General features: G+C 39.9%; 1 long non-coding RNA gene across 1 annotated transcript in view; it reads right to left on the minus strand.

Moving 5' to 3' along the window:
- Positions 1–252: 252 nt before the first annotated feature.
- LOC143987994 (uncharacterized) overlaps positions 253–27,180 on the minus strand; it is a 237,985-nt gene continuing 211,057 nt past the window's right edge. Inside the window, exon 3 of the long non-coding RNA XR_013276732.1 lies at positions 253–4,749. This is a non-coding gene — a long non-coding RNA (uncharacterized LOC143987994). The remainder of the gene's footprint in view (positions 4,750–27,180) is intronic.

Consider the following 27,180-nt stretch of genomic DNA (forward strand, 5'->3'; position numbering starts at 1 on the left):
CTATGTATGCACAATAGCAATCTGTGGTCAATAGGGATAGGTGAACCAGGCCAGGTTAGGGTCGATTTACTGAGTGAAAAGTCCACAAATGGCAAATTTGATGGCAAACCTCAGATAAAGACCATAGGAACTGAATCTTGCTATTTGTCTGGCCTTTTCAAGGCTAAAAGGCAATCTAAGCTTAAACAGATCATAAGCTGAACACTTTGATGGAGACACGTACCAATACAAAAATGAATAATAATACTACAGTTTAGTGAGTAGATGGTCTATTTATGGGGCTTTAAAGGTCACATGAAAATACACATATAATTTAAAAAAAAACATGCGAAGGGCAAACATTTCAACTAGACCCTTGCCCTAGAAAGGAAGTACAACAAGGTGCCCAGGAAAATAAGAATAGCAAGCGTGCACTCTTTCCCTATTTTTGAACTATACTAGGTCACACGCCTTCAATACTGGGGAACAAAAGAAAAGAAAATTGGTAGTCAGGTAAGAATACTGATCTGATCTGAATGTTTGTAATACAAAAATATTTTATTTCAATGAGTAATGGGATTCAAAATCTTTTTTTAACCACTTAAAGTATCCCCATACCTTATGCTGAAGGACCAACACCAAAGACATAACCACAATGGGGGTTATTTACTAAAGGCAAATCCACTTTGCACTAAAGTGAACTGCAAGTGCACTGAAAGTGCACTCACTATAGATCTGAGGGGAAGATCTGAAATTAGGGGAAGCTCCGCTGACTTTATCATCCAATCATGTGCAAGCTAATATGCTGTTTCTTATTTTCCTTGCATGTCCCCCTAGGATCTACAGCGACTGCACTTCCAAGTGTACTTTCAGTCACTCTATAACCTAGGTAGCCAGTATATAATTTCATTAACAGACATCATACTAATGCAACGTAAAATAAATCTAGTATCATCAACATATAATTTTACTTTATAATGAGGAATATATCAGATAATTTTCCAAGTGAACCTAATTGTCCATTTAACCACTTCAGGATGGGTATGTTACACCGCTTTCCTATCCAGGAAACATCAGTCTTCAGTTTTAAGTGATGTGATAGTATGACTGACAATTACTCGCTCATGTAACACTGTAACCAAATGGACTTTCAATCATTTTTTTAGCCATTTAGAGAATTCTTTTGGTGATATTTAATAGCCACTGGATTTTTTACATTTTTGCTGTCTGATGGTGATTCCCCTCCCTGCCAACATGAAGACCTGAAGGAAAATCCAGATTTTCAGCAGCAGAAGAAAATTAGTGCCAGCAAATGCACTTGTGCATTATGCTGCCCACACTTCAGTGCATAATGCCGGGCGTGCATTAGCAAGTCGGGACACACATGCTAGTGTGCACACAACCAAAAATATTGCATCCTCGAAAATATTAGCATGCACGCATTTCCTTCTGTCCTGACCTGCTGATTCTGCCTCACCATGTAGGACCCAGCTGGCTTTCTAGACACTGCTACTGTTTTCTGCTTTTTATCCCGTCTGTATGGCTGTTACTGACTTTGGCTTGTTTTTTGGATTCTGTCTTTGCCTTCTGATTTGATACCACGCTGCCCAAATGTTACTGACCTCTGCTTGTTTCCTGGACTCTATCTTTGCCCCCTTATCTAGTGCCATGTTACTTCTTTGCCTGGATTCTCCCTGGTGATCTTCAGCTTCCAGTTCTACTCATCTGGCTGCAACACAGATTCAGCTCGGTCTGCAAACTCTTCAGTTAATTGCTGAATCCTCTATTGGGATTTTAAAGGCAACCAATAAAATCAATATACTCCTTTTTATAAAAACATTTTACATCTTAAGTTCTAAAATCTTTAAAAAAAACATGTTAGGAACCAATGGAAAATATTCACAATTACAATTTTGGCAAAGCAAGAATAAGTTCACAATGCGTGTTATATATATGCTGGGTGATATTCCCAAGACCATTGCCTATTAAATGGCTATAAAGTTCTCCATTACATCTTGCTAAATGTAATAGGACATTCCATCCCAGACATCAGGATGTCCCATTCCATTTGCCAAGCTGTATAACACTCATCGTAAACTCATTGTAAAATGTTCCCATAACAGAGTGAGCTACCTTTATTTGATGGTCTGCAAACTCTGGCACTCCTGCTATTCTGTGCCTTCATGCTTTCGGCCACCACCTTCAGGAGTGCTGGACAGGAGGTGCAAGAGGATGCTTCACTGCTGCACTACCCTAAATGATTGAAATCCTGGTGCAGCTGAAATGTAAACAACAGTCCTGGGGTTCCTGGGTGACATCAATGAGCAAATATACAGTTTACGGTTTAGTAGTGGGGATTTAGATATGGCAAGTTTTTCTTCCACCGTTTGCAAACAGGCTGGGTTTGGACCAAATCACATTTGACCTGAACCCAGATCTTACTGTTAACGTTTTAGTGTGTATTTTTGAGAAGTCATTAATATTTGCACTTACAAAGTATTTGTTTGTGCTATTTACCAGATTTAAATATTTAGACATTGTAATGACAACCCTTATTTTTCAATTATAGCAGTTGAACAGTCTGTTTAAATGTCTACATGTGACTGTGCAATTCCACAGTCACCAATGTTTGATCAAATTGTGTAGTGCGCCCTTTTTGAACTAGTCAGACACAATTCGCTTTTTTTCCATAGTACAAGCATGCAAGTACACTTGTGATGAGTTGTGTTGCCCTTACTTGGCTATGCCAGCATAAAAGCATAGACAGAGAGCAGGAAGCACATTTTCCTTAAGATAAAAGGGTAATTTAAGGGGGAAAAAAAACAAAAATGTATAACATATTTTGCTACAGGATAAAAAAAAAGAGAAAAAGGGTAAGAATTTAAATGAGCTTAAATGTTTTTGTCATATAAAAGATGAGCCTGTCTTCTTCCTTGAATGATGCAGGATTATTTGGTGTTGTGAGAAAGTCCAGTCTTTACCGGGTCACCCCTCAAGGAGGCCTGGACTATTGATATACCCAAGGAAGCAAACCTCAGGCTTAGACCACTAGAGAAAGTGTGAACCAAAGGCAATCACCATATTGTTAGGCAGATGAAGAGACGGTAACAGGCCAAAGATCATGGTTGGCAGCAGGCATAATCACAAGCAAGCAGGTCATAACCAGGAAGGCAGTCAGTAGGGTAGCAGGAAGGAAGAAAGAAAAAGAAAGGAGTAAGTGGAGCAAGAATATCAGGAACAGGGCATTAGCTAAAAGATACAAGGTACTATCTGTTCAAACATCTTGTTGGAAATGAACAAATGTTATAAGCTAATTGTTCATAGCTGTTTCTGGGTATTTCCAAACTTGTTGGCTAAACTAATACCACTAGATGGTACAGGCACATGCCTGTAGCATACTCAAGGGCAATAGTAACCAAGACACAAAAAAAATATTTTGTACACTATTATACCCTTTAAACAAGCTCAAAATAAAGAATTATTTTTTGATGTGCTAAAAATATAGTGTACTGCTACTTTCCACTTTGACATACCCTGTTTCCCCGAAAATAAGACCTAGCGTGATTGTTGGTGATGGCTGCAATATAAGCCCTACCCCCCAAATAAGCCCTAGTTAAAGCCCTTGTAGGTCTTATTTTCAGGGTAGGTCTTATTTTTGGGGAAACAGGGTAATAACACAATATATTTTTGGCTTTTAATTCCAAAGCATACTGTATGTTTTTAGCCCTGACCACTTCATGTCTGCTGCGTTTCATGAGATACAGAACTCTCCTTCATAACCCATCCTTGTGTACACCATAATATGGGGAGTCCAAGGTCACCAGCTAGTCCCTTGTAAAAGTATAACAGTCTTTGAAGTTTTTTAAAATCAGGCAAACAACCTGATTTTTTTCAGCAAAACGTAAACATAAACAGTCCAAATTCTAGAATAATGAAAAGCTAATGAAGATGGCTCACCACTGATATACCAGTCCCACACCAGGGTTTAGTATTTGCGGCTGCTTCAGAGGCTGTAAAGGTCACAGGAGCTCAGTAAACACTGTCTCAGCCATCGGACAGCCTGTACTCTAACAGTCGTTTTTCGGGCCTCCTCTCCAGGTTGGTTAACCCTTTTAGGACCAAAGTCCCTGTAGACTTTGAGGATCTTTGCCAGCAAAAGTCTCTATGAGCCTCCAAGTTCCAAGTCCTAAATGATGACTTACTGTGCCTACTTTGAGACAACTGTAAAATACTCTTCCCCTCTCTAATTGGACTACCCTGGAACTCCTCACCCTGCATGGGTGAGAACTCCTGAGTACTCACAAATGTGTTTATATTGACACCTTTAAAGGGACCTCAGCTCAAATAGTGGGGACATGTATCGCCCTTCCAGGACCCAACCCTGGTTTCCTATATTACAGGCAGAGAACACAGGAAGTTATTAACTGACAAGATTTCTGGCAAAATCAACAAGTATTTTTTTGCACTTATTAAACAGATAATACTATATATTCATTGACATATTTAGCAGATCAAAAGGAAGCAAATAATAGAAGTTCATTGTTAGGGTTTACGTGCACTTTTGTTTTTCACTAGACAGAGCGTGTCTGTCAAACAATCAAGATTGTAACATCTGAGCACAGGGAGTTTCAGATGAGGATGCAGGATCTGAGGTAGCGAAAACAATGGCCTTCTGTTTGTAGATCCGTACCAATTCTGAGGATTTACTGTGTTCAAAAAAATCAAATTAAATGTCATCCCACTTGTCAAAGTTCACATGGTGTGCATCACCTGCAAGAAGAAAAAAAATATCCAAAAGGCCATGGTAAGCATGCATAATCCACAGTAAGGACACTTTATAAAATGTAACATCAAGGGACCATAATAAATCATGTTTGAGTCAGAGTTTCATTATAGCTTGTAGAATGTACAGTATTTAAAAACATAGCAAAGGTTTCACAACCCATTGTCAGTCAGGATCTTCTGATTCTGAAAAATGAGAGAAGAAATGTTCATGTGCAATAAGCCCAAAAGAAAATGTTCCACCAAGTGAACCTTGCTGACAAATACTGGATTTGGTCTTTGGCTTCACAGGTTTCCATTCTTTACTCTCACAAAGGAACAGTTTACAACATACTGTATTTTTCGCTCCATAAGACGCACCTGACCATAAGATGCACCTAGGTTTTAGAGAAGGAAAACAAGAAAAAAAAATTCTGGAACAAAATGGTGTACTAAAATATTTAATATTATACTACTACTATAGGTGGGTGGTGGAGACACAGCAATACCACCCCCCATCAAATCAGCTCAGCTACACTATACCTGGGTGGTGGTGGTGAACAAAGCAACCTCCCCCCCTTCCCAGATCAGCTTAGGGTGGCAAGGCAGACACAAACACCCCTTCAGCCTCTTCTATCACAACAGCTCAGGTGACTGGGCAGTGGATACTATGCATCCCACACCTTCCACCCCCTTATCACCAGATCACCTCAGACAGCGGAGAACACTGCTATTACAATGCCCACTGGTTGGCTGGCTCTCAGCCTCAGAGACACCCTGGCAGAAGCTAGGAAGGAGGACTGGGGATAAAGTTTGCAGCAGCAGCTGCCGGTGGAAGGAGCAGGAAGTGAGACTGGACCAGACCACAGCGCTGGGGGTGTTAAGTCTGGGAAAAAAACAGCCAGGGCTCTTGTCACTTTCGGGATGTTGTCAGATCTGGCGGGTGTCTCTGCACCTGGGTGCAGAGAGCACCCCCATAGCAACGCCACTGACACCCCCATGTTTTGGCACCCGGGGCAGACCGCCTCCCCCTGCTCCCCCTTGGTATGCCCCTGCAAGGATCGGCCTCACATCCCGTCCTCTCTCCTCCACAGAGAAGCTAAGCGCTGATATTCTGATGCGACGGCGGCAATGGGGGGTGGTGCCCGGTCAGTATTCGCTCCATAAGATGCAGGGACCTTTTCCCCAAAAATTTTGGGGGGTGCGTATTATGGTGCGAAAAATACGGTACTTGCATAAGTGGCATTATGTCATCATGGGGAATGTGTCAGAGGTTACGCTAATCTGACTAAACAGAAGAAATTTTAAGTGAAGATTTTTATTTATTTATATCATGACAATGGTCCTAACAAGGTAAATTATTATATGAATAATCTAAAGCCAGATGTTTAGCATTGAGTAAAATTGAATTACTGTAATAATACTTATATTGTCAGCTATCTTTTATAGTCTGATGCAACCTGATATGTGTCTTTAGTGGGTGTAAAGGTATTCTAGAATGGCAAACCTGGGTGTACTTTAACCATGTCAATACTTTCCCCCTTTCCCCACTGTACCCAAGCTATTTTTTTTATTTTTTCCCCCCCCCAAATAGAGCTTTCTTTGGCTGGTATTTGATCACCACTGGAGTTTTTATTTTTTGTGCTACAAATAAAAAATGACCAAAAAAAACCTCAGAGTTTCTTTGTTTCTGTTACAAAACTTTGTAAATAAGTAAGTTTTCTCCTTCACTGATGGGCACTGATGTGGCAGGACTGATAGGCACTGATGAGGCCGCACTGATAGGTGGCACTGATGGGCACTGAAGGGTGGCACTGATGGGGCACTCATAGAGGGCACTGATAGGTAGCACTGGTAGGCACTTACAGGTGGCACTGATGGATGGCACTGCTAGATGGCACTGTTAGGCAGCACTGATCAGGAGGCACTGACAAGCATCACTTATTGGCACAGAGTGCCATCCCTAATGGGCACTGATTGGCATACCTGGTGGTCATGGGTGGGCATCCATGTTGGTCATGGGTGGGCATCCTCAATGGGTCTGCACTGATAATCAATGCACTGATTATAAGCGCAGACCCCCCTGTCAGGAGAGCAGCCTATCAGCTCTCCTCTACTCGCACCTTGTCAGTGCGAGTGGAGGAAAAGCTGATAAAAATCTTTTCCTATTTACACTGTGATCAGCTGTGATTAGACACAGCTGATCATGTGGTAAAGAGCCTACATCATAGGCTATTTACCAAGATCGGCGATGTGGTGTGTCAGACTGACACACTGCTGATTGCCACGATGCGTGCACACTAGTGGTTTATCATGTTGGATGTCATATGACTCCCAATCAGGATAACAGAACCAGAACACTTTCCAGCCGTCATTCTGAATATAGCAGGCAGGAAGTGGTTAAACAGACTAATCAATTCCCTCTTAAACTGTATAGCTCTTGTATATGGATATAGGTTCTCTGGACTGATGTCGATTATTATTATTATTATAATACAGGATTTATATAGTGCCAACAGTCTGTGCAGCACTTTACAGCATGAGTGCAGACAGTACAGTTACAATACATTTCAATACAGGAGGAATCAGAGAGCCCTGATGGACATAAAGAGATGATGTCTATTCAGATGAAACACATCAGGACTGTCTCCATTCCTGCCATACACATTTCTTAAGCGCTGTTTTCTCTTCTCAAATGTGAGTTTTTTAACCTCATTGAATTTCACATTCTTATATGGAATTACACTATGTGGCCCTTTTTGTTCTCCTTTCCTTGATATATATATGAACATATGGGAGAAACTATCCATTTTTCTGTCTGGAAATACCTTCTATGGAGATTATTACCCCAATGACTTTGTAAGCACTTGGCTTCCGTGTCAAAGGTCTCCAGATCTGATGTTTCCCATCTTGGCATTTGCCAACACAAGCCTGTTTGACTCAAAGGACGTATGTCCTTTTGAGTTCAAACCATCTGGTAAGCCTTCATCCTATCGGTGGTGGACTACATTCACATATTGTTTTAGTATCTATTCACCATTTTTGGATGTCTTAATGATGTTATGAACTCTTGGCAAATGTCCCTCTAAGGGCCATCCTGATTCACTACGTTATCCACTTCATCTATGGACTCAATGTTTATTTAAGGATTTTTTCATACAAAATCACTGAGTATTCATCTCATTAGAGTTTTACATTATTTGTATTAACTATTTGTGATATTCACTCAATCTTCTTTGTTCACTTAAAGTTTAGTGCTGCATTTTTTACTTTATTACCATTATTGCAATTGTCTGTTTGCTGTGTTAGCAGCTTTATCCTAGGCCACAGCACAGTATTATATCTGCACTTTTCATAAAGAGATATTGCCTGCAGATTTGTTTATTCTCAGCATTGATAAGGGCTGACAAAGCTTAGATAATCCATCTACAAAACAATTGCCTGCACCCAAAACAACCCCCAACATATATAAACCAATGACTGGTTTACTGCTCTTTTTTCTAGATTATGGATTAGCGCACAAAAATATTCACCTTATATCAAGGTCTTGCTTCATCATGGATTTTAAAAACAAACTCCAAAAACATATTCTCAGGTTAAAATGTACAGTATATAAAGTCAACACTTTTTTTTATCATTTTGCATAAAGCAGTTAATGGTTAAAGTTTTGCCATCTGTTTCCCATTGATGAGATTTCCCTTTACTTCCCTGTACTATAGACAGAATCTGAAGTTAGAGGAAATATCTTCAAAATAATGGAAATCCCCTCTTAGACAGTGGTTAACAGAACAGAAAATCACCTCAATTCTTGTTTTAGAGACCACTCAAAATTTTTAATTTTACAGTATTTTGTGCCAGTAACAAATACATTGGATGAATTGTCCTCAAAGAGATGCAGTTCGCAATGAAAACTTGAGTTGTTGTATTCCCTAAAAACTATCCAAGAAAAAGGTTTGACTTTTAATACGCTTTGCATGTCTAATGCCCCATACACATGGTCAGACATTCCGACCACAAAATCTGTCTGATTTTTCTGACGGATTTTGGCTCAAACTTGTGTTGCATACACATGGTTGCACAAAGTTGTTGGAAAATCCAATCGTTCTGAATGAGGTGACGTCAAACACGTATGTTGGGACATTAGCCAATAGCCTTTGTCTCTTAGTCTATTCTGAGCATGCGTGCCACATTGTCCATCGGAATTGTTTGCACACGATTGGATTTTGTTGTTTGAAGATTTTAGATCCTGCTCTCAAATTTTGTGTGGCGGAAAATCCAACGGAAAAAGTACAATGGAGCCCACACACGGTCGGATTTTCAGAGAACATGATCTGATCGCACATTTTCCGTCGGAAAATCCAACCGTGTGTATGGGGCATCAGTGTCAGTATCTGCATGATTATGTTGTGGAGATTATATTGCTTCTGTAAGCTTCAGAAACTGTAAACTTCAAAGACTGCTAAAAAAAAGCTAAATACACTGTAAAGTGCAACATATATGTGCTGTGTATATAATGTACTTAAATAAATGTACATTGGTTCAAAAAACAGTAAGGTGCATTAGAAAAAGAAAAAAAAAGTAAGGGGCTGTGAATTCAAAGAACAATTTAAAATACAAAATAGGGTATGTGTTGCAGGTGAAACATCCAATGATTTCCCAAGCACTGTAAAAATGCTCAATAATGCATGTATAATCTATAACATTATGATGGCATGCTTACACATGCCTTTATTTAACAGCTTTCTAGCATATGAAAGCCAAGAGAGAATTTATTTTAAAACACCTTGAAGAATCACATTTCAATCTCTAGAATGAAATATTTCCAGATTTCAAGTTACAAGTACTTGATGTGGAGGTGCTCGAACATAAAGTTCATAAAGGGAGGATAACCTTGCTTGTGAAAAGGAGCTTCTGCTGAAAGAAGTCGAGGAGATATCATGCAGCAGACAAACAATAAGTAGTAGGTCAAAGAATCCAATTAATAAATCCAAATGAGGTGGCAGATTTCAATATATAACAGTGATAATGTGAAGCAGGAAGGAAGATACCAGAATAACAAAAAAGTCGATAATGGAATTCAGCTAAAAGGAGAAGACTAGCAAAACAATTGTAAAATAGAATAAATAAATCCTAAACCTTTTCACCATCACCTAGAATTATCACCTCTTTAGTTTCTATTTTTTTTTTCATTCTAATCCATAATGAGCTCTGACTTATGTGCAGGCACCCTCTACACAAGGTCTTCTCATTAATTCCCCTTTTGCTCTCAGCGTCTTATCTTTTGTAACACAGCAGGAGTCTTTTTAAACGCTAACGATGAACTCAACACCCTGAAGAGCCTTTTTATGTATTTAAGATATATTAGTTTAGGACTCCTTACTATTCTTGATTCAGACTTTGATCCATGAGTAGATTTAGCCAGGGATTAAGATTTACTAGAGATATTTAAGGTAAAACTTAGTAATGGTACATGTCTTCAGTGGTTGCAATTTTTCTGATTTCTCGATGTACCACCCATCAAACTTGGGACTAAAGTAGAAAATCTTGCTAGTTTAATGTAGATGTCCTTCTATACTTATAAAACGACATAGTTGTATTTATAAGAGCCTGGTAATCAGTGTTCATTAATATACACCCCTAAGTACCAAATCAGTCTCTCATCATATTACTATCAGCTTTGTTGAGCTACTGATTCCTATTCGTATATACTTTACCTACCACTTCAATATGGCCAATTGTAATGTAATCATTCATCAGTATCTAGTGTATGGAGTAAATTACCTCAATAAGTACCTCCTTCCTGGGGAAATGCCAAGCACGTGATTGGAAGATTTTATCTGAATCCCCACTGCTTTTTACTGACGAGAGCACAAATCTGTCGGTACAACAGTTTACAGTGTATGCTGAGCTAATTCAATATGCACTGTGTGGTGTAAAAACCTTTCAGTTAAAGACTGCTGCGAGCCAGGCTGACAAAGAACACATGTCCACCAAGTTTAACCAATTAAAAATTAATTAATGAATGAATTAATTAAAAACCTGAATATGCAGAATTCTGAACTCATAGTTCCAGAGGATGGCAAAAACCCTTATAAATTGGGGTCTAATTTGCTCCAACAAGAAAAAAAAAACCTCCGCAATCCTCTAAGGTGATTGGATCAACAATCTGCGATGTTATGATGTAAATATTCAGAGTCAATTATATATTGTACACTTATAAACACACCCAGCTTTAAAAAAAATCCACTGAGATAGCTAGAACTAGCTCTTGTGAAAGCCTATTCCACAGTTACATAGCCTATAGTAAAGGAGCCTTTCCTTAAAGCGGTAGTAAACCCGCTAATGTTTTTTTTTTTTACCACCTGCAAAGCAAAAGGCATAATGAGCTAGTATGCACCGCATACTAGCTCATTATGAAATACTTACCTTAGAACGACATCTGGCCCGATCCACGCCGAGGGAGCTGACATGCTCCCTCTGCGTTTCTTCCGGGTATCGCGGCTCCGGCGCTGTGAGTGGCCGGAGCCGCGATATCGTCACTCCCGCGCATGCGCGCGGGAGATTTCATTCCGGCCGGTCAGCCACTGCCGGACTTTCAGCCGAGAATCCCCTTGTGCGCATGCGCCGCTGCAGTCAGCGGCACATACCGAGGGGAATATCTCCTAAACCGTACAGGTTTAGGAGATATTTTTTTTTTACCTACAGGTAATCCTTATTATAGGCTTTCCTGTAGGTAAAAGTAAAATAAAAGAGTATACAACCACTTTAAGCAGAGGTTAAAGCTGTTTACCTCTAGATACAGCATGCCCTCTTTTCAATTATTTTGAAGTGAACAACTTTTCATCCAGTTTACTATTTGGACCATTTATATATTTATACAAGGTGATTTGTATAAATGGACTCCGTGTCAGACGTGTAAAACCTCCACCTCAGACATTCTATGGCGCTCGGCTCAACGCCAGGACCCCTGAGTTAACAAAAGGTCAAACAAGCTTTCCCATAAAGGGCAAATATCCAGGAGCAGTGATCTTCCTGGTGTGGATCTCACAGAGATGCCAGCTGAATTCATACACGGGAATCCCATCAGGTTAATTATATTGCAGATGAACACCAGTTTTTAGATGCAGTGGCTAAATTAGTTTATTTTTTCAAACTTTTTCTCCCTTATTCTCACCTAGTGATTCTTCCAGTGACACACCGGTCCTCCTTGCTGCAGGGTTCTGCTAGATCTGGGACTCCATTTCATAAGTGGTGTTTGACTTCTCTGTTCACCTTTAAAGCAAGGAGGACTGGTGTGTCACTGGAAGAATCACTAGGTGAGAATAAGGGAGAAAAAGTTTGAAAAAATAAACTAATTGTAGCCACTGCATCTAAAAACTGGTGTTCATCTGCAATATAATTAACCTGATGGGATTCCCGTGTATCAATTCAGCTGGCATCTCTGTGAGATCCACACCAGGAAGATCACTGCTCCTGGATATTTGTCCTTTATGGGAAAGCCTGTTTGACCCTTTATTAACTCTGGGGTCCTGGCGTTGAGATGAGCGGTATAGAATGTCTAAAGTGGAGGTTTTAGACGTCTGACACGGAGTCCATTGTTTACAAGGCACATCATCACTTTATTTGGAATTCTGTGTGCTTTCCTATATGAATTTTTTCCTCCTGAACTTTAATTAGCACTGCACTATTTTTATGTTATACTGATCTGGGGTGTTGTAAATTTACCTGGAGTGTTCAGCTGCTGTTTATATGTGCTTGTGATTTTTGCGCTGTATATTTTATTACTGTGATACGAGGTGATGTACCCTGAAAATGCCTCTTACATAGTTACATAGTCAGGTTGAAATAGTCCATCTAGTTCAACCATAAAAAAAAAAAAAAAAATATATCATACAATCACATATACACATACAGTTGATCCAGAGGAAGGCAAAAAACTGAAAAGCAGGATACAATTTGCTACAGCAGGGGAAAAAATTCCTTCCTGATCCCAGAGAGGCAATCAGATTTTCCCTGGATCAGCTTTACCTATAAATGTTAGTACCCAGTTATATTATGTACATTTAGGAAAGTATCCAGGCCTTTCTTAAAGCAATCAACTGAGCTGGCCAGAACCACCTCTGCAGGGAGTCTATTCCACATTTTCACAGCTCTTACTATGAAGAAACCTTTCCGTATTTGGAGATGAAATCTCTTTTCCTCGTTACATAAAGAGTGCCCCCTTGTCCTCAGTGTTGACCGTAAAGGGAAAATCTCACAAAAGTGAGTACACCCCTCACATTTTTGTAAATATTTTATGATACCTTTTCATATGACAACACTGAAGAAATGACACTTTGCTACAATGTAAAATAATGAATGTACAGCTTGCATAACAGTATAAATTTGCTTTCTCCTCAAAATAACTCAACACAGCCATTAATGTCTAAATTGCTGACAACAAAAGTGAGTACACCCCTAAGTGAAAATGTCCAGATTGGGCCCAATTAGCCTTTTTTCTCTTCATTGTGTCATGTGACTTGTTAGTGTTACAAGGTCTCAGGTGTGAATGAGGAGCAGGTGTGTTAAATTTGGTGTTATGGCTCTCACTCTCTCATACTGGTCACTGGAAGTTCAACTCATCTATGTGGTCTTTTATTAAACTCTCCAGTATCTTCCCGACTATAGAAGAACTAACAGGTCTATAGTTACTTGGTAAAGACTTTATTCCCTTTTTAAATATAGGCACCACATTAGACCTACGCTAATCTAGTGGTACTATTCCTGTCATTAATGAGTCCCTAAAAATTAGATGCAACAGCTTTGAAATTACAGAGCTCAATTCTTTTAGGATCCATGGGTGGATGCCATCTGGTCCAGGTGCTTTATCCACCTTTATTCTGTCTAAATATTTCTGGACCATATGCCTTTTGAGCCATTGTGGATCATTTGGGGCTGTGTCACTACCACCCCCATTATGGACATGAGCTCCCCCATGCTCCTTTGTATGCATAGAGCTGAAGAAAGTATTTCATAAATTTACCTTCTCATTGTCCCCAGTCACTCACTCAAGATTATTTTGTAAAAGGCCTACATGCTCAGACCTGACCTTTTTACTATTAATATATTTGAAGAATGTTTTGGGGTTTGTCCTACTATCTTTTGCAATCTGCCGTTCCTTTTGAGTTTTTGCGTCCTTGATTTCCTTTTTACATATTCTTTTATATTCTTCGTAACATTCCTTCATTTTTATATTTTTTAAGAGCTCTTTTCTTATTGTTTATAGCTTTTTTTTTTTACTTTGGCCGTGAGCCACATAGGCTTTATTTTTAGCCTTTTAAAATTATTGCTCATGGGAATATACTTTGCAGTGACTTCACAAACAGTCATTTTGAAGAATTCCCATATCTGTTCTGTGCCCATTGAGGCCAATATTCCCTCCCAATCCAAGTCCTGGACAGCCCTCAACTTTGGAAAATTTGCTCGCTTGAAGTAAAGTGTTTTTATTTTTCCCATATGTGTTTTTTGCTTTCAGCTAACATCAAATGAAATCATGTTATGGTCACTGCTGCCAAGATGTTCCTTTATATGAACATTAGTAATAAGCTCTGCATGGTTTGAGATTACCAGGACCAACAGAGGATCATTCCTAGTTGGGGCCTCAATAAACTGGACCATAAAATTATCCTGTATTAGGTTTATAAATTTTTGCCCTTTAACTGTCCCAGCAGTGCCATTACTCCAGTCAATTTCTGGGTAGTTAAAATCCCCCATTGTTATCACTGTCCCAGCCCTTGCACCCCTTTCCATGTGTGCTAGGAGCTGAGTCTCCACCTCCCCGTTAACATTGGGTGGTCTATAACAAACTTCAATATTTAACTTTGAACTACACGCATCTATATGCAGTTCCATCCATAATGCTTCAGCCACATCACACTCTCCATCAACCAGGAACTCTCTCACAGATCACTTCTCACATAGAGAAAGACTCTGCCATCTTTCCTTTTTACCGTGTCTGTCCGAAAGAGTGCATAGCCAGGAATATTAATAGCCCAGTCATGTGAGGAATGAAGCCAAGTTTCAGCAATACCGATTACATCATAGCTCTCTTCAATGCACCAGAGCTTCCAACTCACCTATTTTGCTTGGCAGACTTCTCGTATTGTTGAACAAACACTTTAATGCATTATTACATTTTGCTCTGGTGTTTTTCATATCTTGTTTAGTAGTACAAATGGCACTATAATTTCCAACGGTTGTTTTTCTCTTCTGAAGGGAGGATACATTTATTTAATTTAATCTTTCCTAATTAAATGATTTTGACTGTATTGCTTGATATATCCCATATAATTTCATATGACATGAATACTTTATTGTGTTTTTTAAAACTGGAATTTATGGTGAAAATGTTAGTGACTTTTTAACTTTTAGAGGTAAAATTCCTAGGAGTAGATTGGACAAAATACCTACTATTGCTCTTATTAGTCAGAAAACACAGATCTTTATGATTTTCAAGCTAGTTTTGCTCTGTAACTGGGGCCTGACATCTCTTACTTCTCTTCAAGCCCCACTCTCTGGAACCTTTAAGTCCAATAGAGGGCCTCAGTGGCCAATAGGGAAAATTTCAAAGGGCAGTTGGTTGGACTTAACCTATAAGTCAGGAAGTAACATTCCAGTTAAATAGATAAACTAGTTTAATTGAGGCACATAGAAGAGGGTAGTCTGACTGACAAATTTAAAACCAAGCATATTGTGATACCTGCTTGTGGTGTCTGTTCATTGGCAACACTTTTTAATGTAACCCTTGAAAACCTTACGTGTACAAGTCATGCCCAAAAAATATTATCCAAATGCCATGAGCATGCCTAATGCCTCAATTTTTCAAATTTTTATTTTTCTAATTACTTGGCCTACATAAATAATACTGGCACACTTAATTTGAAAATGTACAGGGATACCATAAGTGTATTTAATATAATAAGGGATTTCACAGGCAAATTAATTGTTCTTTAGAAAGCAAAATCCTTTATAATGGTCTGGGCAATATGCCAGCCCAAACTGCCATGTACAGGATAAGGGGAAAAAACAGGAGGGAAGAGCACTCTTCGTAAAAAGAAAGAGACAATAAAAGGTATAAGGGATGGGTGTCCAAAATATACTTCATTGAAACACATGCTATAGAATTAATTAAATGTAAACCTTTATCTAGAAAAATCCTTACAATTAACATTGCGGTTAATTACTAAAGGCAATTAGACTATGTACTTTGCAAGTGCACTTGCTCCAGAGTTTAGTAAATGAGGGGAAGGTCTGCTGACTTCCATCATCCAATCATGAGAAAGCATATATGATGTTTTTTATTTTTCATGTGATTGGGTATTACATGTAAAGTGAATCTTCAACTTATTTACTAAGCTTTGAAGCAACCCCACAGATTCCTCACTACAGGTATATATTAGTTTCCCTTGGAGATTGAGCAAAAAGAACAGAGCATTGTGCCACAGGATACTTGGATTTTTTTCTCAGCAAAAGATAATCATTTTACAGTCAAAGGGTTTATAATGTCTCTAAAACAGCCAAGGCCAGGTCATCTGGCTCTCAAGGTTAAAAGAAAGTGAGGGATTGAATGAAGACATCTGGAGGCCTTTGCAGAGAGATGAAATCTAGCATTACAGTAAAACCATATACCTTTAGTATGACTCATATCAGTCAATAGCTGGGCATTTTGGACACACCAGGCCAGGCCACAACAATGGGATAGTATGAACAGGGGCTATTCAAAGATGTTCAATCTTTGCCCTTTTATTGCATGGATGTAACGTAGACCAGGAAGCAAGCTGCCTATGGTGGGCAGCTAAAAAATACAGTGTTATGCCCTGTGCACACAGTCAGATTTTCCAACAGAAAATGTGCGATCGGATCTTGTTGTCGGAAAGTCCGATCTTGTGTGGGCTCCATCAGACTTTTTCCGTTGAAATTTCCGACACACAAACTTTGAGAGCAGGCTCTAAAATTTTCCAACAGCAAAATCCGATTGTGTGTAGACAATTCCGACTAAAAAAGTGCCACACATGCTCAGAATAAATTACGAGACGAAAGCTATTGGTTACTGCCCTCTTTATAGTCCCATCGTACATGTTCTATGTCACCGCGTTCTGAACGATCGGATTTTCAAACAACTTTGTGCGACTGTGTATATACAAGACAAGTTTGGGCCAAAACCCATCTGAAAAATCTGACGGATTTTGTTGTCGGTATGTCCGACCATGTGTACAGGGCATAAAATCGGGAAAATTTAGGCTACCCTGAGACTTGCATACCAACAATACCTGTATAGAGACCCTATGTCTACTCTTAGCCCTGGAAAAATCCAGAAATGTTTGTTGCAGTTTTTTCCGCAAGAGGGATTTTAATTGGTAAAGTTTCATAGAGCCATTTAGAGTAATTGGTAAAGGTAGAGTAATTTAGGAAGAAGGGATATTTTAGCAGAAGTGAGTCTACCTATCCAAGAAAGCTGGAGATGTTTCCATCTTGGCATAGTGTCGAGTTCCCTGATAATTGGGCAATAATCAACACTGTAAAGTTGGGTTATCCTAGGTGTTAGATAAATCCCAAAATATTAGTATTCATAATTTATTTTTTACAATTTTATTTTTGTTTTTGCATTGTATCAGCACAGACTTTACAAAATATTTTCTGATTTTAGTAACAAGTGTTTTTTATTTAAATATTGTGTCTTTACAGCTCCCTTTGTCTGGAACATGTTTAATTTTAATACTTGATTAAACACGAATTTACTTTTATCAAAATAGTAAAAAGTGACAAACATCAAAATGTAGTTTGAATTCTACCAGCAAAATTCTCCATCTTTAAAATCACTTGAGCCACAACACAAATTAATTGTTCTGAGGCCTCCAAGACTTCATCAAACAAATGTAAATTATATCATGCATGACCGAGCTTCTTTTTACCTATGGGCTTCCTTCAGTGAAGATGTGTAATGACACAGATATTTCCATGGGACTCTCCCAAATTAGCAAAAAGAAGAATTTATATGGTATAACAATACAGAATAAACCAAACAAGTCAGTAATAGTTTAGGCAGTTTGAAAAATAACAATACAAATAAAAATACAGTAGGTCCTTTTAAAACAGAAGGTATTTTGTTCGTAAGTCGTTATTTCCAACACTAATCCAAAAAGTTGTATTTCTCTTTTTGGGACAGTAATCAGAAAGATGCAAATCATTTGTTTATTCCCCCAAAGCTGACAATACATCCAGGAACTCTGGATTCAACCTAAAGTAAGAGTAATTTCTTCCAACTTGCATACAGCTTTTTCAGGCTTTTTGACCCTCGTTAGTGCAATGTCTGGGCCACTAGAATACATTTGTCTATCACAATGATATACAGTACCATATTATTCAAAATCTCCATATACTGCATTATATCCTATAAATAGACTGCAGCATGCTCCATTGTTAAATGTAGTCCACTTGTGTTCCCTTCAAGCATCAAATCATATGCAGGAAAATTTAAAAAACAGAACAAGCCCACTGTATAACTGAATGTTTTATGTTAAAGCAGGTTTCACTGCATATTATCTTTAGTAAACTATTTGAAATGTATGTATTTTTGTGTTTGCATTTCTAATAAAATAATCTACTATTGCTGTATAAAGTTTGCATTTTAGAGAAACTACCCTCTGACATAGTAGGCAAAGGTAATTTCTTACACTCTAATACTACACAACAACGGCATTCGATTTCCTAAACTATCAAGAGTATAGATTTGCCACCAATCACTCAGCATTTAGAAGTACTCGCCAGGAAAGACTGTATTCTGTAGTGAAGGGCCTAAGGTTTGAATGTTAAGATTAAAAACTCTTTTAGATTTTTTTTTGTGCTGACTAGTTTGATTGAATACTCAATCATTTTTGCATTGTTCAATGCTAGTCATAAATCTGCAAATGTTTACTTTGTAAGGCTCCTTCCACATGGGGCAGACTCTGGTTGCCACTGATCCCCGTTGAGCAGGCAGATGGATGGTCTGTGTCTGCTCTGCTTATGCTGAGTGGACACAGACACAGCCTGCTCTCCTCTACCATCTGTCTGTTTAAACCCAACTGTCATTCAGTCCACTAGGTGTATCCCTATCTGTCTGCTTTTAGCATATTGGATCAGATTGGATGTCACATTTCCATTTACACCAGCTGCTCCATAGTGGAGGGCCCGATCGGGTCTGCCTGAAAAACTGACAAGTAGACCTATATGTAATTTTTAGTTTGTTTTCACATAGATTTTCAGTGTTATTACTGTTAATTCAAATTTGTCATGACCCTGATTGTAAAGCATTTCCATATGCTCCTATCTTAGTTCAGATTCTCCTGTCTTATTACTCTTTGCTAGGTTTGATTAACACAGACATAAGGTAAAAAGCTATTATTTTTTTTGACTAATGCATCACAACAGTCCTATTTGAATTGTTATCTTGTACCACTGGGTTTTAAAGAATATTATGGAAAAATACCAGAATTAATTCTGTTCATATTACAGGAAGTCCGACAGCCCTGTAACAGCCATACTCTTAAAATTGTCTACCTGTAAAATCCATTTCTTGGTGCACATCATGGGACACAGAGACAGCATATTAATCCCTATTTACTGAGTTATGCACCACCTGCAGGTGAATAGACACTGGTAAAAAGGAAGGAATCCCTCCCCTATATAACCCCTCCTATAAAGGAAGTGCTTCATTTTGTAACAAGCCAGACATCTAAGAATGAAAGAAGGAATTTCTGTGTCCTATGATATACTCCAATAAATGGATTTTACAGCTTCGTACAAATATCCAGTTTTCTTTTGTTGTACATCACAGGACACAGAGTCAGCATATTAATCCCTACGTATTGGGATGTCCTAAAGCACTGCTATTGAGGGGAGGGAGGCACAGCCACCATTGACAGGCCCTGAAGAACTGCACAGCAGCCTACAAAAACACTGGGATTTAATGTAGTATCCTCAGTGACTCCTAAATTCACCTGACAAAATATTGTAAAGGTGTGAACAGAAGACCAAGTTGGGGCCCTGCAGACCTGAGCCACTAAAGCCTGATGACAGACAGCCCAGAAGGCACCAACACTCCTGGTAGGATGAGCTGTCAACTGAACTGGTGGAGCCTTTACTTTCAAACCAAAGGCTTGAGAAATAAGCTGATGAATCCCACACAAAGCGGTCAATTTTGGTTGCTACATGAACTTTCCTCAGTGCTTCTGGGAGGATAAAACATGAATCTGATTGCGTGACTGTGGCAATAACTTCTTGACAGCCCAAACCACACCAGAATGATGGCTGAGGTCAAAGCATCACCTTGTTATGGTGGAGTATTAGAAATGTCTCCTTGCAAGAAAGAGCCAACAATGCTGACACCCTTCTTGTTAAAGAAATAGTAACAAAGAACACAATCTTCTGAGTCAAAAGAACTAATGGAAGGTCCCTCATCGGCTCAAAAGGTGATCTCTGTAAAACTGATAGCACCAAAGTGAGATCCCATAGGGACAAATGTAACCAGACCAGAGGAATCATTCCCCTGACACCTGGAACAAGGACATGCACTAAGCAAAGAGAAACCATTGGTGTTTGAAACAGGACCGGCAAGGCTGAAATCTGTCCCTAGATCAGGCTCAAGACCAGTCTGATATCAACTCCGCACTGAGGGAAAACAAAAATCTGGCCCATGGCATATTTGTAAAGGATGAAACTTCCTAGCCTCACGCCATGCCACATAGAATTTCCATGTCCTGTGGGAAATCTTTCTTGAAGTAGCCTTCCTGGCTCTTGAGAGTGTGGGGCTGATTGCATCAGACACCTCCCTATCCTTCAAGATTCTGGCTTCAATAGTCAAGCTGTTAAATCGAGTGGCCATAAAGAAGGATGGAAGATGAGTCCTTGTGCAAGAAGATCCGACCATCAGATCCACATCTGATGTGCCCCATAACCAACAGAATGCTCTGAAAACCTCCAGGTGGAGGGACCATGCCAATGGCTGCTATACATCCATTCCTAGAATGTGAACTGCAGACAGAGTAGGAACATGGAGTAATACCCAGGACAGAATGAGATTTACCTCTTACTTGGCTGCACAGCTCCTGGAGCACCCCTGATCATTTCTATATACCAGGGCAGTGGCATTCTGGACCCATACCGGCAGTCCCTACAACTGATTAGACCAAGGAAAAAGAGGCTGGCAAATCGCTTATAGTTTCAGAGTCCAGCTTAACAGTAAGTAGGGATTTGGTATAGTCCAGAAGGGCGGCAGCCCTGGAATCATAATAGTCCAGAGGGGCGGCAGCCCCGGAATCAGCATAGTCCAGAGGGGCAACGGGCACCAGATCAACAGTCTGGGCAGCGGGCACATCAGACTGGGTAGCAGCTCGGGACCCAGCATAGTCAAGCTGGGCAGTGGCAGCCTGGGAACCAGCATAGACCGGCGGGGCAGAGGCAGCCTGGGAACCCGTCCTGGCAAACTTGGCAACAGATGGCAGCATGGAGAAGGAATGTACACCATCAGCAAGCGGCAGCATGGAAGAGGAATGGACCCCATCGGCAGGTGACATCAGCATGGAGGAGGCATGGACCCTATCAGCAGGCGGCAATATGGAGGAGGCATGGACCCCATAAGCAGACGGCAACGTGAAGGAGGCATGGACATCATCAGCAGGTGGAAACATGGAGGAGGCATGGACATCAGCAGCAGCTGGCAACATGGAGGAGGCATGGACATCAGCAGCAGGCGGCAACATTGAGGGGGCATGGACATCAGCAGCAGGCGGCAACATAGAGGAGGACTGGATTGCATCAGCAGCAGTTGTCTGCATGGAGGAGGACTGGATCACATCAGCAGCAGTCGTCTGCATAGAGGAGGACTGTATCACATCAGCAGCAGTCGTCTGCATGGAGGAGGACTGGATCGCATCAGGCACTGGATTGGTGAGAACAGGATCAGCAGGCAACATGGATAGTGGCACAGGTATAAGAGCAGGAGGCGAGTTTTGTTTCTTTGGCTTAGATATTGGAGTCCTGCGCGTAGTTGCCTTGTGCTGACCAAATTATTGCAATGACCGCCATTTTATTCTCTAGGGTGTTAGAAAAAATATATATAATGTTTGGGGGTTCTAAGTAATTTTCTAGCAAAAAAAACTATTTTAAACATGTAAACACCAAAATCTCAAAACAAGCCTAGACCTTAAGTGGTTAAAACTTTCACGCAGACTAAATAATATACACCGATTTGGGTAATTTTTACCAAAGAAATGTAGCAGAATACATTTTGGCCTAAATTTATGAAGAAAGGTTAGTTATTTGCAAGATTTTGTAACAGAAACTAAGAAAAACGTGTTTTCTTTCCAAAAGGCAGGAAGGGGGTAAAAGTGTCCAGTATTAAAGGGGTTAAAGACCTGCTAAACCTGCCATTTTAATCCAGCCTCCATAAAATGTGTAAAAGGAAAAGACGTGTAAAATTTTGTGGAGCCACCCTGTTCTAATTGCATAATCCCTCGGTATGGGAGTTAGGGTTTGTTTTATAGGCCTTAAAATGAAACTATATACAAAATGTAATAATAATAAAAATGACATATACAGGTGCATCTCATAAAATGTGAATATCATCAAAAAATGTTTATTTAATTCACTAATTCAATTCAAAAAGTGAAACGGACTGTACAAAATGTTGCTTTTTTAAGGTCCCAGGGTCTGGAGAAAGAGTGGAGAGGCACAGAATCCAAGTTGCATGAGGCCCAGTGTGAAGTTTCCACAGTCAGTGATGATTTGGGGATCCATGTTATCAGCTGGTGTTGGTCCACTGTGTTTTATTGAGTCCAAAGTCAGCGCAGCCCTCTACCAGTAAATTCTAGAGCACTTCATGCTCCCCCTGCTGACCAGCTTTATGGAGATGCTGTTTAAATTTTCCAGCAGAACTTGCCAGCTGCCCACACTGCCAAAAGTGCCAATACCTGGTTTAACGATTATGGTATCACTGTGCTTGATCGGCCAGCAAACTCGCTTCACTGAAACCCATAGAGAATCTGTGGGGTATTGACAAGCGCAAGATGAGAGATACCAGACCAAACAATGCAGATGTGCTGAAGACCACAACCTGGGCTTCCATAACACCTCAGCAGTAGTGCCACAGGCTGATCGCTTCTATGCCACGCCGCATTGATGCAGTAATTCATGCAAAAAGAGCCCCAACCAAGTATTGAGTGCATACTATACTGTACATGGACATACTTTTCAGTAAGTCAACATTTCTGTATTAAAAATCTTTTTTTTTATTGGTCTTATGTAATATTCTAATTTTCTGAGATACAGAATTTTGGATTTTCACTAGCTGTAAGCCACAATGATCAAAATTAAAAGAAACAAATGCTTGAAATTTATGTGTAGAACGCATCTATGATTTTAATTACTAAAAAATCAACTTTTTAAAGATATTCTCATTTATGAGCTCCACGCCCACCACGAAGCTGACACTTCGCAGCGCTAATCACAGGTAGTGAAACAAATGTCTCATTGACTGTGATTAGCTCTGCAGAGTGTCAGCTTCCTGGCGGGCGTGGGGACATGGCGTTGTGAACATGCCTGAGCTCATCGTTACAGATCAGTAAACACACGAGTGCACATCCCCATCTATTAATAGGACCATTTCTCCACATTACCCATCTTAGATTGTCACCCTCATGACTCATATTTCAATGAAATAATATAAGCTACCAGCAGGCCCATTAGCACCACTTGGTGTTTAACATCGTCAACTACTCTTTGATTTAGAAATATGCTACAGCAAAAAGTCAGTGCACGACTCCAAATTAGAGGGGCAAAGTCTTATAACCACTTGCCGACTGCCCCATAGCCCATTTACTGTTAGCCCCTGTACATACGGTCGGACATTCTGCCAACCAAATCCATCTGAATTTGTCCGACGGATTGTGTCCGACGGATTGTGTCCGAAACTGTTGCATACACACAGTCGAACCAAGTTGTCGGAAAATCCGATCATTCAGAACGTGATGACGTTATTTAGTTACGATGGGACTGCGTTCAGGCTAGTAGCCAATAGCTTTGGTCTAGGAATTTGATCTGAGCATGCGCGGCACTTGGTCTGGTCTGAATTCTCTACACATTATCGGAGTATGTCCGATCGGCCCAGTTGGTCGGAAAATATTTCCAACATGTTGGAAAATTGGGTCCGACGGAATCAGTCCGATGCATACCACACACAGTCGGATTATCCGACAACACGGTCCGATAGGACACATTCCGACGGATTCTCCGACCGTGTGTACAAGGGCTAAGACCTTGTACACACGGTCGGACATTCCGACAACAAAATCCGTCGGATTTTGTCCAACAGATTTCGTCCGAAACTGGTGTTGCACACACACGGTCAGACAAAGTTGTCGGAAAATCCAATCAATCGTAACGTGATGACGTATGTTTGTTGCGACGGGACTATGTTCAGGCTAGTAGGCAATAGCTTTGGTCTAGGAATTTGATCTGAGCATGCGGGGCACTTTGTGCGATTGGAATTCTCTACTGATCACCGCCATTACTAGTAAAATAAATAAAAATTCCCTAAATATATACCATAGTTTGTAGACACTATAACTTTTGCGCAAACCAATCAAAATACGTTTATTGGGATTTTTTTTACCAAAAATATGTAGCAAAATACATATTGGCCTAAAACAAATTGAATTTCTTACATGTTTTTTTATTAGGTGTGTCTTAGAGCAGAAAGTAAAAAATATATATATATATTTTTTTTTTAATTGACGGTCATTTTTTGTTTATAGCATAAAAAGTTTAAAACGCACAGGTGATCAAACCAAAAGAAAGCTCTATTGGTGGTAAAAAAAAAAAAAGACATACATTTTATTTGGGTACAGCATTGCACAACCGCACAGTTGTTACTTAAAATACACAGTACTGTTTTGCAAAAATAGCCTTATAATAGACTATGTAAATATTTTCTGGAGCTGAAGTGGATAAAGGAAAAAAAATGAATAATAGGTCCTAAATAAAGATATTTTATTACACTGTAATCTTAGGCAACATATTTTATTGATTGATTTGGAGACAAGGTACCTTTCAGTCCTGTTCCATACATGCCAGTGTTTTTATGCCGTGTACACACTGTCGGACATTCCGACAACAAAATCCATCAGATTTTTTCAGATGGATTTTGTGCCAAACTTGTCTTGCAAAATCCGATCGTTCAGAACGAGGTGATGTAAACCACGTATGACGGGTCTATAAGCAGGCCAGTAGCCAATAGCTGTGGTCTCTTAATTTATTCTGAGCATGCGTGGCACTTTGTCTGTAGGAATTGTCTACACGCGATCGGAATTTAAACGATCAAATTTTGTTGTCGAAAAAAATTTAAGATCCTGCTCTCAAACTTTGTGAAATTCCGACAGAAAAAGTCTGATGGAGCCCACACATGATCGGATTTACGACAACATGATCCGATCGCATATTTTTCCGTCGGAAAGTCCAACCGCTTGTACAGGGCATTATACTGTAAGTTCACATCTTCATTCTCCAATTTCCATTCTAGATTTGGCAAAACCCTGTTGTGCTATCTTCTACATCCAGGCAAGGTGAACCCCTGAACCAACCACAATGCATTGCGGTGCTGAACAGTGCATTGTAAGCCCTGATTTCCAGAAGCAGCGAAAGCTTCAGCCAATCAGGGCACAGAGCACTGTCAGAGTCATGATTGGACATTGTCATCAAGACTTTATACAATCATGGCTCATTCCCGTCCCACAGTATAAAAGTATTCTTTCAATGGCAGCCATTTTCAGTGTGATTTTGGTGTGGCGAGAGATAGAACAGGGCTCAGTTCAGTGCTGTTAGTTAGTGTGCTATACTGTGTTATTTTGCTTCAATTGTGAGTGTAGAATATTAGTTCAGTGTCAGTCTAGGGCAGTGATGGCAAACCTTGGCACTCCAGATGTTTTGGAACTACATTTCCCATGATGCTCAGCTACACTGCAGAGGGCATGAGCATCATGGGAAATGTAGTTCCAAAACATCTGGGGTGCCAAGGTTCGCCATCACTGGTCTAGGGATAGTGTGAGTGTAGTGAGGAAGACCATCATTCAGCTTTGCATAGTGTGCAGCTATAGTGAACACATGGCAGTGTTTGGTTAGTGGTGCCTCGTGCTTAGGAGTTGCAGCCTCTGGGGCTTTTTTTTAACCAGCACCAACAGCCTTTGTAATTTGCTGGGTAACTGTCTACAGTGCAATAAACTAAGTTTGAATCCAGTCCATGGTTCATATATATATATATATATATATGATGTGATGTGTAAAAAAAGATGTGTATATTTACCTAATTTTAGTTAATTCTGGTCTGGTGACATAATCCCCTATGTCAGTGAGTGGTGGCTGCAGGGAGCCCTCAACAATGGCCTGGAATTCTGGAAGCTGTGACGTCATCATTGGCTCCCATCCAAGCTGTGGTTTGTGCTCCCTCCTCTCCCCTGCAGCCAATGCTCACTGACATGGGGGAGACAGAGCTGTGAATCATGTGACCAGAGCAGAGCAGGCTGAAAATAGGTAAGTATACACATCGTTTTTGCACAGGTTAGTCAGCACAGATAGTAGGAGTTGGGAGGAAACATTTTTAAGTATAGATAGTGTAAAGGCCCGTACACACGGGACGAATGACAGGCAACATCGGCCGGTTCAATCAAAAATGGCCAACATTCGGCCCATGTGTATACCAGCTGATCTGACAGAAGCCGGCCATTTGGCTGAGAGCCAATCACTGAGAGTGCTGACTTGAGTGTTGTGGTGGGGGGGCCGTCCCCCTGTCAGAACACCACGGCTCAGGGAGGAGATCTCCGTACTAACAACCCGCTGTGTAGAAGGGAAAAAAATGTATAGTGTGTACCAGGCTTTAGACTGGAATTCTAGCTTCAATATAACCATATATGTACCATAATAGCTCTAATTGTACCCATTACCTATAACATTTATATGACTCAATAACCAAATGAAATATGTATCTGCTTTGGAGGTTTTAACAGTGCTAGGAGGGCAATGTATGTAAATGTTGCATAAATTAGGGCATTCAGCAGAAAAACAGCGGCCTATTTTGTTTTTACGCTACTAAAGAACATTCCATAAAGATTGATAGCTATTTCTAATATTTGTAAAATAAGATATCAAGCTCAAACCTGGCATTAGGAATACCAATATTTGCCATTTTTACTGATGTCTTTAAATCTAATGTGGTAAAGAAAATGTTTTATTTCAGTCATAAAGCGAACAAAATCTAGTGTGTACATATAAAGCAGGAGAAGACTGTTAGGTCAAGTACTAAATGGCTAGAGGCAGGTGAGACTAATTCAGCATATTTCTTCTCTAAGGAGACAGGGAATTCAAGCAAAAATG

The sequence above is a fragment of the Lithobates pipiens genome, unplaced genomic scaffold (assembly GCF_037356315.1).
Source record: "Lithobates pipiens isolate NorthernLeopardFrog02 unplaced genomic scaffold, aLitPip1_a1.2 Scaffold_18, whole genome shotgun sequence".
Classification (NCBI taxonomy): domain Eukaryota; kingdom Metazoa; phylum Chordata; class Amphibia; order Anura; family Ranidae; genus Lithobates; species Lithobates pipiens.